The sequence below is a fragment of the Rhagoletis pomonella genome, unplaced genomic scaffold, assembly GCF_013731165.1.
Source record: "Rhagoletis pomonella isolate Grant_MI unplaced genomic scaffold, Rhpom_1.0 Rhpom_scaffold_00004, whole genome shotgun sequence".
NCBI lineage: Eukaryota > Metazoa > Arthropoda > Insecta > Diptera > Tephritidae > Rhagoletis > Rhagoletis pomonella.
Window position 1 is genome coordinate 54,905,388 of NW_023458558.1, and position 13,032 is coordinate 54,918,419.

The following is a 13,032-nucleotide window of genomic DNA, read 5'->3' on the forward strand; positions in this document are numbered from 1 at the left end:
AAAAATATAAGAAAAAACTATAAAAAAAATACAAGAAAAGATGCCTCAATAAAAAACTAAAATAGTACGAATTTTTTAAATGAAATTTTTTTCGTTTTAAAAAATCGAATATTGTGAATGTGAGCCGCAATTGCGGAAACGAAGTGCGTTTGATTGGCTGCTTGCTGTGTTAAGTGTTTCACAACTGTGCAAAAATAGTTAGAGTAAAAAAAAATTAGAATTTTTTCTACAAAGTCAAACACGTACACAGGCTGAAGCGAGCGGTAGGCGGTATGTAGGTAGAAATAACGGTGCGTACGCTTCCGTTTTGCATTTGAGTTTGACATTTTAGGCCATTGAATAAGCAAAACGTGCTTCCAACTAACATCACACCTAAGCAGCTACAGAGCAGAGCAACCGCCGCCCCAACAGCAGAGGCAGTAAGGCTGGCATCCAAGCAGCCGTCACGGGAGGAGATCTCAGTACGGCACTTAGACAATACATACACGCTGTGCAAAATTGTGCCGGTCAGGGCGTGCTAAGTTTAGCCTTATCACTCGCATACGCGTGTTTCCTGTGTCTCTTGGCCGTTGCCTTTGCCTGTGCCTGTGCCTGTGCCTGTGCCTGTGCCTGTGCCCGAGACGTTCAACGGAGGTAGTGAACGCGAAAACATATTGGAATTTCGGGTAAGTGCTAAAAAAAATGCTACTAATTACTTTCATTTGCACTTATGTACATACTTACATATTTACATATGGATATGTACTATTATAATTATTAAAGCAAAAAATTAATTGTTGCTGCTTTTTATTCATAGTTATGTAAATTTATAACAGTATTGCAATTGAAGAAATTATCTGCAAATGGCGAAAGCATTCCACGAGTGAAGTTAACAAAACAAAAAAGTAAAAGGCAAGAATTGAAAAAAGTATGGAAAACGGGAGGAGTCGCTTGCGCCTAAGCAATCGTTTTCTATTCGTTGTGGCCCTTAAAACTCAGCTGTTATACCCTTACACGGATCATAAAATTTTAAATACGGATTCAGTGCGTTAAAACTCCGCTGTTTCTAAGTATATGAATTGTTGCATATTTTTATTAAAATAAAGTTTATGCTTCAATAAAACCTTCGAAAATCAGAGTTGCAAACATTGTGCAAAACTTAAGAAAATTCACTAAATTTTCATAAAATTTTTTTACGTTTTTTTATTACATATTTTCGCATAAATATGGGTATGCGACTTTGTAGTTTAATAAATTCTGGTAAATAAAGTTCAAGCGTTGATCCGGATCAACTCGTTAATTCGCAATTATGTGTGGAAATTAACTGCTATTGATACGGATTAAGTCCTCAAAATTAATACGGATCAGGGGAGTTTTCGATGACAACACTGTCCAAAACGGCCAGCTGTTGTCTATTGTACAAGTAATGCTGGATTTACATGAGGCGATTTTCTAGGCGATTCAACTTTGCTCTGGAAAAATCGCTCGTGTAAATAGTGATTCAAAAATCACAGCTTAAGCAAATAAAGAAGCGAGTTTGGCGTCCGCGGTAGGCGAGAAGTGAGAGCTGCGTAATATACATAATTCCTTAGGACCCAGCTTCGATCCTCGGATCGAGCGATTGCAAAAACTATTTTATATATTTTTTAATTTTTTTTTACTTTATTTTATTTTCTCTTGTTTTATTTTATTTCACATTAGTTATTTTGCTATAAGTTCATTTAAATATTTATAAAAAATAAAAATAATCCACAACAACTATAACACTCAAAATTAATATATTCGCCAAACCATTGGCCAAATGGAATCAAACTGCGTATTTAGCTTTTCTCAAGAATTTTTTATTTGAATTTCGAAAAATATGGTTATTTCAAAAAACTATTTAAAAAATTGGCGGTCGCTGTGGTGTATTGCCAAGCATTGCGCACTTCCACTCCGCAGGGTCTAGGTTTTTTCTTAACAGCGGTCGCCCCTTGGCAGGCAATGGCAAACCTACGAGTGTATTTCTGCCATGAAAAACAGCTTCTGATAAAAATACAATCGTCGTTTGGAGTCGATGTAAAACTGTAGATCCCTCCGCTTTGTGCGACAACATCAAGGCGCACGTCACAGATCGGGGGAGAAGCTCGGCCAAACACTAACATATGTGTGCCAATCTATTAATATTATAATTAAAAAAAATTCAGTGCAATGTAGAAAAACAATATGGGTATGAAATTTAAGAGAAAATTCTGTACAATTAAAGCAGATCAAATTTGGATTCGTATTTGTAAGTGTATAAGGACCAATTGGGTTCGAAAATGTTCTTTTAAATATTATCCATCAATATCATTGAAATTTTGCAATATTTATTCTAGAAAAAATTGTATGTTAGGGACTGATATACACTCGACCATATTATCGAATTTTATCCTTCTAACTATATTAGGATAAAAAAATAAACATAATTAAAAGGCATTTTCAATATCTAATCGTCCTTGCGAACCAAAAAATGTTTATTTTTTAAATTCTACAGAACTTTGCCTTTCATTTGGTACCCATACTGTTTTTTGAATGTTTTAAATGATTTTTGAAATTAATCATATCTTTGAACCCACAAAATCCATTTAAAAAATCCTGGGAAAAACTAAAAATGTGGTTTTACTATATTTGGCCCATAGTTTTGTGAGTATATTGATTGCTTCGTGTCTTTCGATTTTTTTTTTTTGTTTTTGTCGCAGGCTATAATTATCTACTTTTAAAAAAATAAAATGAAAGTTCTCCTAGCCGTGGGACTCGAACCCACGACCTCGCGGCTCAGGGTATAATTTTGATCAGATCAACTGCGGCGTTAATCCGGATCCGTTGCCTTAAGGCTTAATGTTGAATTTTGACATTTTCTTCGTTGAAGATGCTGCTAATATTGTTCCAAATAAAGACCGAATCGAGCATATGTAATAAAAAACGTGTCAAAAATCAACGGTAGGTAAGCCTAAGAATTAAATTTAATTCAATAAACAACTAACCGCAAATTTATACTCAAATATACAATAATACTATGTTGAAAGACGAACTATATTTAAAAAAAATATGCAAATTTTATTTATTTGGACACAGCGAAATTTCAACGCGATTAATAAGTGTCCTAATTTTGGTGGCCGCTACTGTATAGATATATTAGTATGTAAATCAATGTGCAGTATTAGAAAAGAGATCAGAACTACTGCCTACTATTACTAGAAATACTTTTTATGGCTATTTACAACTTTTGTTTACATAGCGTTATAGTTTCCTCTCTTTAGGAGAAACTATTTATCACACCACACCGATTTTTAGGCTGTCTAGTTAAAAATTATATCTCTCTAATTAGTGTATTTTATTTTTGTAATCGGAATGAAAAATGGGGTGTAGAAACCCCTAATTATGTATTTACTTATTCCACTTAATCCGCAGAAATGTTGATTTCAGGTAACATCCAGTAACGTGTAACAAAAAAAAAGTTCAAAACCGGTTCAAAAAGTCCCGTTCTAGTAGGAGTTATTGGGTTCAAATGTTATATGAAAAACAGTTGTGACTAAATTCTACTGAAGTCATTTAAAATATAAAATGGCAAGTTTTAAAATTTGATTTTTATCTAAAAGGAAAAACTTTTACGAATTGCGCATCTTTTGTTAATTTTACTACCTTGTAACCGTACCTTAAAGTACTAGAAATTCATACATACATAACTGATGAACACAATAATAGCTGCAAAATTTAAAATGATGGTGTCAGCAACTTATTTCGATCCATTTCAAATAAAAGTTTCAAACTTACACAAAGTTCACAAAAGTTATAAATTAAACAAAAACTTTCATCAAAACTTCAAACTCTTTATTTAGAATTTAAAGAAAATTTTGGAGAATGTATCCAATTTAAAATAAGAAAAAATATATGAAATAAGGTCCGAATATTTATGTGAAATTAAAAAAAAAAGTTTAATAAATTAAAAGAGTTTTATTATAAAAATAAAAAAATATTAAGTTAAAAAGGCAAAGGCATAAAACAGTTTCCTAAAATTAAATGACAAAAAAATTTTCTCTTCAAAATATTAAAATCGGAAAATTAAATTTAAACTAATATCTAATAAACAATAAAATCTAAATTTTAAAGGAAATTAAAGTAAAAAAATAAAAATAAAAATAAAAATAAAATAAAAGTAGACGAAATCTAAAAAAAAAAAAAATATTTTTCTTTTTAAAAGAATAAAATTTAAAAGTTAAAGGAAAATTAAAAGAGGGAAAGGTAAATAGGTTTCAAAAATGAAATGAAATTAAAAAATTAATTTTATTTGTAAAAATTAAAAGAATTTTAAATTAAAAAATGGTTTTGTCTCCTACCCTGTCAGAAGCATCAACAATCAACAGTCAAAAAGAAAAAAAATCAACTTATTTTTCACTTACACGAAAAAACTAACACAAAAATTGTCAGCTAATAATTAGGTCGTATCCAAAGTGTATTAAACAAGGTTTGATTGACAACTCAGTGCGGCACCACTCTCTTAAGGTACTATAATGTCAAAAGATATAAACAAACGATTCAAAATTCATAATTTTTTTAAATTTGACTTTATAGGATGATTTTTCCGAGAGCAATGTCAAATTCAATCACACATTTTGTTAAATACATTTCGATCGTGTCTGATTTGACTGCGAAAACGTACTTTAAGACTATTTCCCTAATTTCTTCGAGACTATAACTGCGACACCGCGGTTGCTATCTGTTCACGAAAGGAATCATAATTGGTTGTTTTGAACGTTTTGCTTTTTTTGTCCAAATAATTTAAATTTGCAATCATGTATAGATATACAGTAGACAGCATCACCAAAAAAAGTTGCGGTTTTCCGCCGGGATTACAAAATTTATTATATTTTAAGACGTCCACCAAAATATTCCGGAAAAATATTAAGATTAAAGCGAGCTGGACCAATTTGAAAATACCTCCAAAAATGGAGTTTTTTTTATGAATAAAAATAGTTTCCTAAAGAACTTTTTGAAAAAAGTCTCCTCAGATGACTGTTGTGATTAGGCTTAAAAAATCTGCATACAAATATTTAAAAATCTTTTCAACGGAATCGTAATAACGAGATTTTTGATGCTGTTTTTTTTTACTTTTTTAAAGATTGATTTACGAAAACCTTAAATAACTGGGCCACAACTATTCTGATTTAGATTTATGGGATCTCGGTAGAAAGGTATTTTCCCACTATTTTTATTTATGTGCAAAAAAAGTCATTCGTGTCCCAATTTTTTTTTTTTTCAAATACCAACACATCTCAATTCAACTTTGAATGATGTTCGTTCATCCTTCCTTTCTCTTTCATCCTTTGAATGAGCTTATTAGCAAATAAATAAAAAGGATGAGAAAATATCTTTCCAATGATACCTCACAAGTCTAAATCGGAAGAGTTTAGGTTCAGGTCTTCAAGTTTTTCTTATACCAATCTTTGAAAAAAGTTAAAAAATAGCATCAAACATCTCATTATTAAACCGTTTTGTCATTTGAGGGGATTTTTTCAAAAAACATCTTTAAGAAACTACTTTTATTCATAAAAAAATCTTCATTTTTGGAGGTGTTTTCAAATCGGTTCAGCTCGCTTAAATCTTAATATTTTTCCGAAATATTTTGGTAGACTCCTTAAAATAAAAAAGATTTTATAATTCCAATGGAAAAACAGTACCGGTTATTTTTTTGTATGGGGAGTGATGCAGTCTAACATACAGTGACTCTAAATTCAGATTAAAAAGTTGAAATTTGATGAAAATTTGTGGAATTTTCGTAAATTTTTGTATAAAGTTTGAAACTGTGATTTATATGGTTTTGGTTAAAGATTGGACGGTATTTTTTATCGTATTGACTTTTATCGAAAATATCGAGCCCCAACCGGCAAAATAACGTAAGCGACATTTTTTTCAAAATTTTAAAATTGATGCAGAAATGCCTCTAGATGCCCTAGGAATATTTCTGCATCATAAACAAAATTTTGAAAAAATGTCGCTTGCGTTATTTTGGCGGTTAGGGCACGATATAACGTTTAATTGTAAAGTATAATAAAGCATGTGTGATATCGGTTAGATTTTTCAATATTTATAAAATATAAACAAGCGGTCTTCAAACTAAATATTTGTTAAATACGCCTTCTGCTTATAGGTTATAGAAATTTCGTCTAAGCGAAGTTCAAATTCATTATATTGTGTACACTGCTTTTCTAGCTTACACATTTCTCGGATCGTCCGCCCCTCCCGACCACCGCAGTCGTCCCACAATATCACACATACAAATACGAAAAAAGTCACACCCCCCGTTCACTCACTCTTCAACGCTGACTGTTCTCATCACACACGGCCTGTTGGCCACTGGTATGCACAGAGCAGCTAAATATTTGCCGGCTTTCTGAGCACGTCTTTTCACATCCAGCTGTTGCTATACAATGTTCCGACTTAGGTTAGCACGCACATTGCTTTCGTAACATTTGGGCCCCACTACTTTCTTAGCCGTACTATTCCACTTACATATGTACATATGTATGTATATTCTAAAGCTGAGAGTTCTATGCGAATTTTTTGAGTATTTTAATAATCCGGATATCCGAATATTCGAATATCTCATTAAAAAGTTCAAATATCCTGATGAACGGATATTAACCGGATAACAAAATGAACCTACATTAAATGGATATCCACATATTGAAATCTAAAAAATCTATGTAAATATTAATACGCTAACATAAATTTTGTATCCGTTCGTTTGGCGATTTCAAAACCAAGCACACCACTGGAAAGGTATTTTTTTTTAGCTTTTATGGGTTCAAAATAGGTTGAAAATTACGGCCAAAGTTACCGCTTGAAAATTTCCATATTTGTGTATAGTTGTTGTTGCAACCTGTTCAATTTGAGTTGTTTTCGCATTTTGTTTTACTTTGTGTTTGAAATTAAACTTTCTAATAAAGATAAATGTGATGATGAAGAAGTAAACGATAGCGATTAAGAAAAAAATATTTAATAAATATTTAATAGAGACGAAAATGAAAACAATGAGAAATACATAAGAATGAGGGTAACTGAAAGGGTAAGCAAATTTATTGAATTTTTTAATTGAAACTTCTTTACCGGCTGTTGGTTGGTTGGGAGTAAATTGGTAAATTCAACAGAAATTTCACACGGAAATGGTTGCAAGAGAAAAGGTGCTTGTTATATGCATGCACATGGTATTAATTTAACAATTTAGCGGTGTAAGAAGATTTATATTAAGCCCAATAGAAGAATGATAGTAAAGGTTAGTACGTACCAGTGTTGGCACTAATCGGTTGATTTTTTAATCAATTAGTTAATTCGATTGAATTCAATCCGATTACAGTTAATCATGATTAATTTTAATCTGATTAAACAGCTAATCGTAACCGCGATGAAAAAAATTTATTTTCAGTCATTAACTTTTAATTTGATTAAGTAGGTTTGGCGATTAATTAATTTACGCTGGAATTTTCCTGTGCATACAAGGCCAGTTAATCGTGTATGGCTAAGTCGGTTTTCCTCATCAATCTAAGCAATTTGGTGTGCATTTTCATCTATTCAAACAGACGTTATGTAAACTAGGTTTTAATATCGCTCTGACATATGCGATGGGTGTAAAAATTCCTTGTTTATGTATTACTAATAAAAATAATAATTTTTTTTTATATATAACCCATTTTTATAAGTATGAAACACAAAAGAATAACTATAACTCTTGTTTTGGTTTCTGATTTTATTTTTAATTGGATTAACGATTAATGACTAAAATTAATTAATCGTCATCACAACCGACGATTAACGATTTAAAAAATTTAATCATTAATCGTACAGATGATTACGATTAATTAATTTTAATCGTTAATCGTGATTAATATTTTAATCCTTAATTTTTAATCCTTAATCAGATTAACATTTTGCCAATACTGGTACGTACATACATACATACATAGAGAAGAAAAGGATACAGGCAAAGGCAACAAGCAATTTTTAAGTAAAAGAATCCGACTTCAATTCTCATATAAAAACATATATATATATATATATATATATATATATATTTCATGATCCAATGATCGAATCTAAACCAGATTAGTATGGGACCACCTCTGTGACACTACCTTTCCCATGCAAATAGAATTATCGAAATCGGTTGACGTGGTTCAAAGTTATGCATATATACACATAAAATATATATATACATAAAAAAAAAATCAAAAAAAACAAAAAATAAATAAAAAAGTTTTCCGACGAACTGATAACCTCCTCTTTTTTTGGAAGTCGGTTAAAAAAGAAGATCAAGGTAAATTGAAACACTTTAAGGTAAAGGTGAAGGGGAATACGCAAAAATAAAGATAAGTATGACGAAAAACATGAGGATGAAGGTTGACATTGTTATCGGTATAATACTCTATATTGTTATCGATATAATAATCTATAATAATCAATACAATCTATATAATGGCCGACAGCGATACCGATATACTAATCAGCACATCACATGTGATCACGTTATATGACATCACATGATATGACATCAAATGACATGATATAACATGATATCACATCACATGATATGACAACACATGATGCGACACCACATGATACCTAAATTACATAGAAAAATATTTGTTTCTATAATGAAAAACGTGGTTGTTGAAAGCATGCGCATTGTTGTTTTCTTTCAAAATTAAATTGTAAAAAGCTAATAACAAGTTATGGTTATGATATTTCAGACCCCTTACAAAACCCGGCTCGGGGGAACCCCCTTTCTCACCTCTGGACGGGCCTGAGTAGAGATAAAGATAGAAAAAGATAAAATATAACCTTAAGCATATAACATTATATTAACTAGCCTATCGTTTTATTCACAATTTCTAGGTATGCAACGTATTTTCCTCTCTCTCTAATGTGGTCCAGCCGCACTTATTATTTTTCGATAGGAATTGAAATAAATTCTATTATAAAAAATTTAGTTATCGAAAACTATCAAGTTACCGAATTTTATCGAATCATCGAAGTTTGTAATTATCGAAATTTATCGAGTTATCCATGTTTATTGAGTTATCGCAACGTGTAGAATTATTCAAATTTATCAATGTCTACTGAGTTGTCGAAATTTATAGACACAGAAAATTATTAGTCGAAATTTGCGGATAGTTATCCAGCTATAAAAATTTATGGGATTAGCGAAATTTCTCAAGATAATGAAATTTATCAAGTTATTTTTTATTGCATTATCATTATTTATGGAGTTAACAAAATTTATCGAGGTGTCGTAATGAATAAAGTTCTTTGAACTTATCGAATCATCGATATTTTTTAGTTAACTGAAAATTGTCGATTCATCGAATCGAAGTTTTTGAAACTTTCAAAATATATCCAGTTATCGAAATTTCAATATTATATAAATTTATCGAAATATCACTGCTTATTGAATTTTATCGCGTTATCAAAGAAATTGGTCGATAGCTTTTGAAAAATATGTAGCTATCAAATTAACCGCGTAATCGAAATTTATAAAGAGATCCAAAGTTTGTCGAGTAATCGACTTATATAGAGATATATGTATACATTTTGGAGTTATCCAAATATATCAAACCCTAGAAATACACAGTTATCGAAATTTATTGAAATTAGTCGAGATATCGAATTTTGTTGAGTTAAGGATTTTAGTGTTTTTGAAATTCATTGAGTTATCGATATGTATCAAATTATCGAAATTTATCGACAAACTGGAATGTATCAGGTATATTCCTGCCAAAGTCCTCCGAAGACCTTCACAGATATAAAAAATTTAGGTCACGTTTTAGTTCGAATGCAGGAGATTTTCCGGGAAGTAGTTTGTACATTATCTGTTAAACGACGTGCTAAGTTTGAAAACTTCTCCAAGGGATTTAAAAAAACTAGAACAACGGTCGAATTTTGACAGTAACTGGCACCCCCGATAGATTCAGTAATTTTGACAACAATTTTACGAATCCGTTCAAATACTGTTTAGAATATCCGTATATACGGACATCCAAATGAACGGATATCAATCGGATATCCGGAATTTATTCGTATACACGAATATCTGAACGCATATACGAATATACGGATAGTCCCTATTATGAACGCCCTGCATCAAGACTTCTTCCTCACTCATCACAGCATTTTTCCTGACGCTCGGCGTGCATTTTCTCCGTTACCGCAGTAAAAGTTTGTGGACCAGCAAGGATGATTCTAGTGGTGTTTGATGACAAGCACCGACACGGGGACGGGTACGGGTACGGGTACGACTACGCGACTTTACGCAATTTTACTACCAAACACACTCCATTATGCTTATGCATATGTACGTATGCATGTATGCAAGTATTCTATTCTATTTCACTCTATTCGCTTCTACTTTAAACTATTCCATTCTGCGGAAACCGTGACTACTCGTACAATTGCTGTTGCTGTAGCCTTTACTGCTACTTTTGTTGGCATTGTAGAAGTATATATGTATGAATTCCTTTGTTGCTGTCATTGCTACTACTTAAAATGTATGTATGTATGTATGTTTGGTTGCAAGCCAGTTGTATGTATGCACGTACATACATACATATGTATGTTTGAACTTCGGTGAACACACGAATGTACGTACATTTTTCTTTCGCCGCGTTTTGCTCATTTCCTGCTGATTTATAGTTCTAATAATAGGTTCACTCAACGCAACTTACCCAAACGAAAGGATAATGTATACTCAGCCACACATACACAAACACGACGATTCGTAAGCTTTGTATAGCGCACATATAGGCGCACTACAAGCTCAGCAGCATGCATGTACCTGTGTACAAATCTACAGTTGTGCGCAAAATAGAAGGCTATTTTTGACTATTTGTCTCTTGTTCATTTAATTTTTATTATTATTTTTTTGTATAAAAGCCTTGCCTGCTTATATATGTACACCATATAAATTCACGTTTCAAACTTTGTACAGAAATTATAATTATAAATCTACTGCTTCAGTAAAATTTTAATAGCATATTTAGACAAAATTCTGGTATGCAGTTTTGTAGCTCCTTAACAGTAGTATAATGAAGTGAAACTTTTAAGTCAGTAAAAGATTTAGCAAACTGGAAATTTGCACTTTGTTATATGCACTATCATTTAATGGGCTGCAAAGCTGCATACCAAAATTTTTGCTTTAGATTCTGATTAAAAATATTGCAGAATTTTTAAAGTTTTTTTACAAAGTTTGAGATGTTAATTTATATCGACCCCTTTGCGCCGAACGATTGTATGTGACATTTTTTACGAAATTCACTTTTTGATGCAACTTTTTTCTACACTCCATAACGCATCACCTGTTAAAATATTACACTGTACGGCAAAATAAATTTTTTTTTTCTGGGTATTGCACCAAACCAATTTTTTAAGATATTTAGTCATAGGTAAAACAGGGATTTTTCGTTTTTCGAAGTTAGCCTCCGAAATCGAGATATAGGCCTTCGAAGTTCAAAATGGGACCTTTGGTAAAAAATTATATTTAATTATTGCATGTAAGTAACTAAAAACCAAAAACTATGGACGTAGTCCTCCTTTTTCTCTTATTTAAATGGTGTATAACTTTTTTTTGCAAACTTATATTACAGGTGCTTTAAGGGGTCAAAGTTCAGGTCTTCGAAAAATTAAATTCCTTATATTGCAAACAATTTTGAACTGATTTTTAAAAAAATTATATCGTGGTAAGGCGATTAGACCCCCTTTCTTCCGATATGCACATTTGTATACTTCGTATATACAAATTTTAGAAAAAACGCATTTAAATGAAAAAATAAATTTTTTTATAAAAAAAAGTATTTTAAACAAAAAAATCATTAAAAGTTTTGTTTTTTTTTTAAATTGGTGTCGTTGTAAATAAGATTAAATCCTCTTTCTTCTGATATACATATTTGTATACTTCGTACATAAAAATTTGAGAAACAACACATTTAAGGAAAAAATACCTTTTTTTATAAAAAAGAATTAAACAAAAAAATCACTAACCGATGTTTAAAAGGTTGGTAGCATTGTAAAGGTGATTAAATCCCCTTTCTTCTGATATGCATATTTGTATACTTTGTAAATAAGAATTAAAACAAAAAACATATTTAAAGGAAAAAATAACTTTTTTTATAAGAAAGAGTATTTTAGACAAAAAAATTCTAACCGATTTTTAAAAAATTGGTATGGCTGTCAAGGCAAAAAAAAACCCCTCTTCTCTGAAATGCATATTTGTATACTTCTTATATAAAAATTTGAGAAAAGCCACATATAAAGGAAAAAATAACTTTTTTTTTATAAAACAAAACATATTTTAAATTAAAAAATTACCAACCGATTTTTAAACAATTGGTACTATTATAAAGGCGATCAAACCCTCTTTCTTCCGATATATATATTAAATTAAAATTTGAGAAAGACACTTAAAAGGAAAAAATACCAATTTTTTCTTATAAAAAATATTTTAAACAAAAAAATTACTAATTATTTATACAATTGAATACTTTATTTAAATAAAACAGAAAATTACCTTTAATTTTTATACATAACCTGTTATGTAAAAAATCAAAAACCATGGTGTTTTTATATTTTTATATGCCTTAGACTTCTGTTACATATACTTTATACTTGGTTTATTTTTAACAGGGCTGTCGGTGAATAAGAACGAATTAATGCTTAAAATACTATCGGATTAACTCATCTTTCGTACTGCATTGTCATCGGTCAAGCGTGAAGTTTCAAGACTCTCGGTCATCGGGAAGTTGGTCAAAAATTGATTGCAAAATTTGCCCCTAACAAATATACATACATACATACACACATAAAGAGCAAGTTCAATAAAAGCTTGTAATAATAAAAATTAACTCTCCTATAAAATATGGTTTTTTGTAACATACAATATTTTACGCAAAGGTGTCGTTATGTCGCTGGACTTTTATAAGAAAATAATAAACATTAAATAAACAAAATAAAGTTTGTTCAAAACTGGTCCAAACATCGCACTTCTAT

At 30.8% G+C, this 13,032-nt stretch overlaps 1 protein-coding gene across 2 annotated transcripts in view; it reads left to right on the forward strand.

Moving 5' to 3' along the window:
- Window positions 1–63: 63 nt before the first annotated feature.
- Window positions 64–13,032, forward strand: part of LOC118737823 (cytoplasmic polyadenylation element-binding protein) — an 87,549-nt gene continuing 74,580 nt past the window's right edge. For both annotated transcript variants that reach the window (XM_036468600.1, XM_036468601.1), the window contains exon 1: window positions 64–665. The gene's annotated coding sequence lies outside the window, so the exon portion shown is untranslated. The remainder of the gene's footprint in view (window positions 666–13,032) is intronic.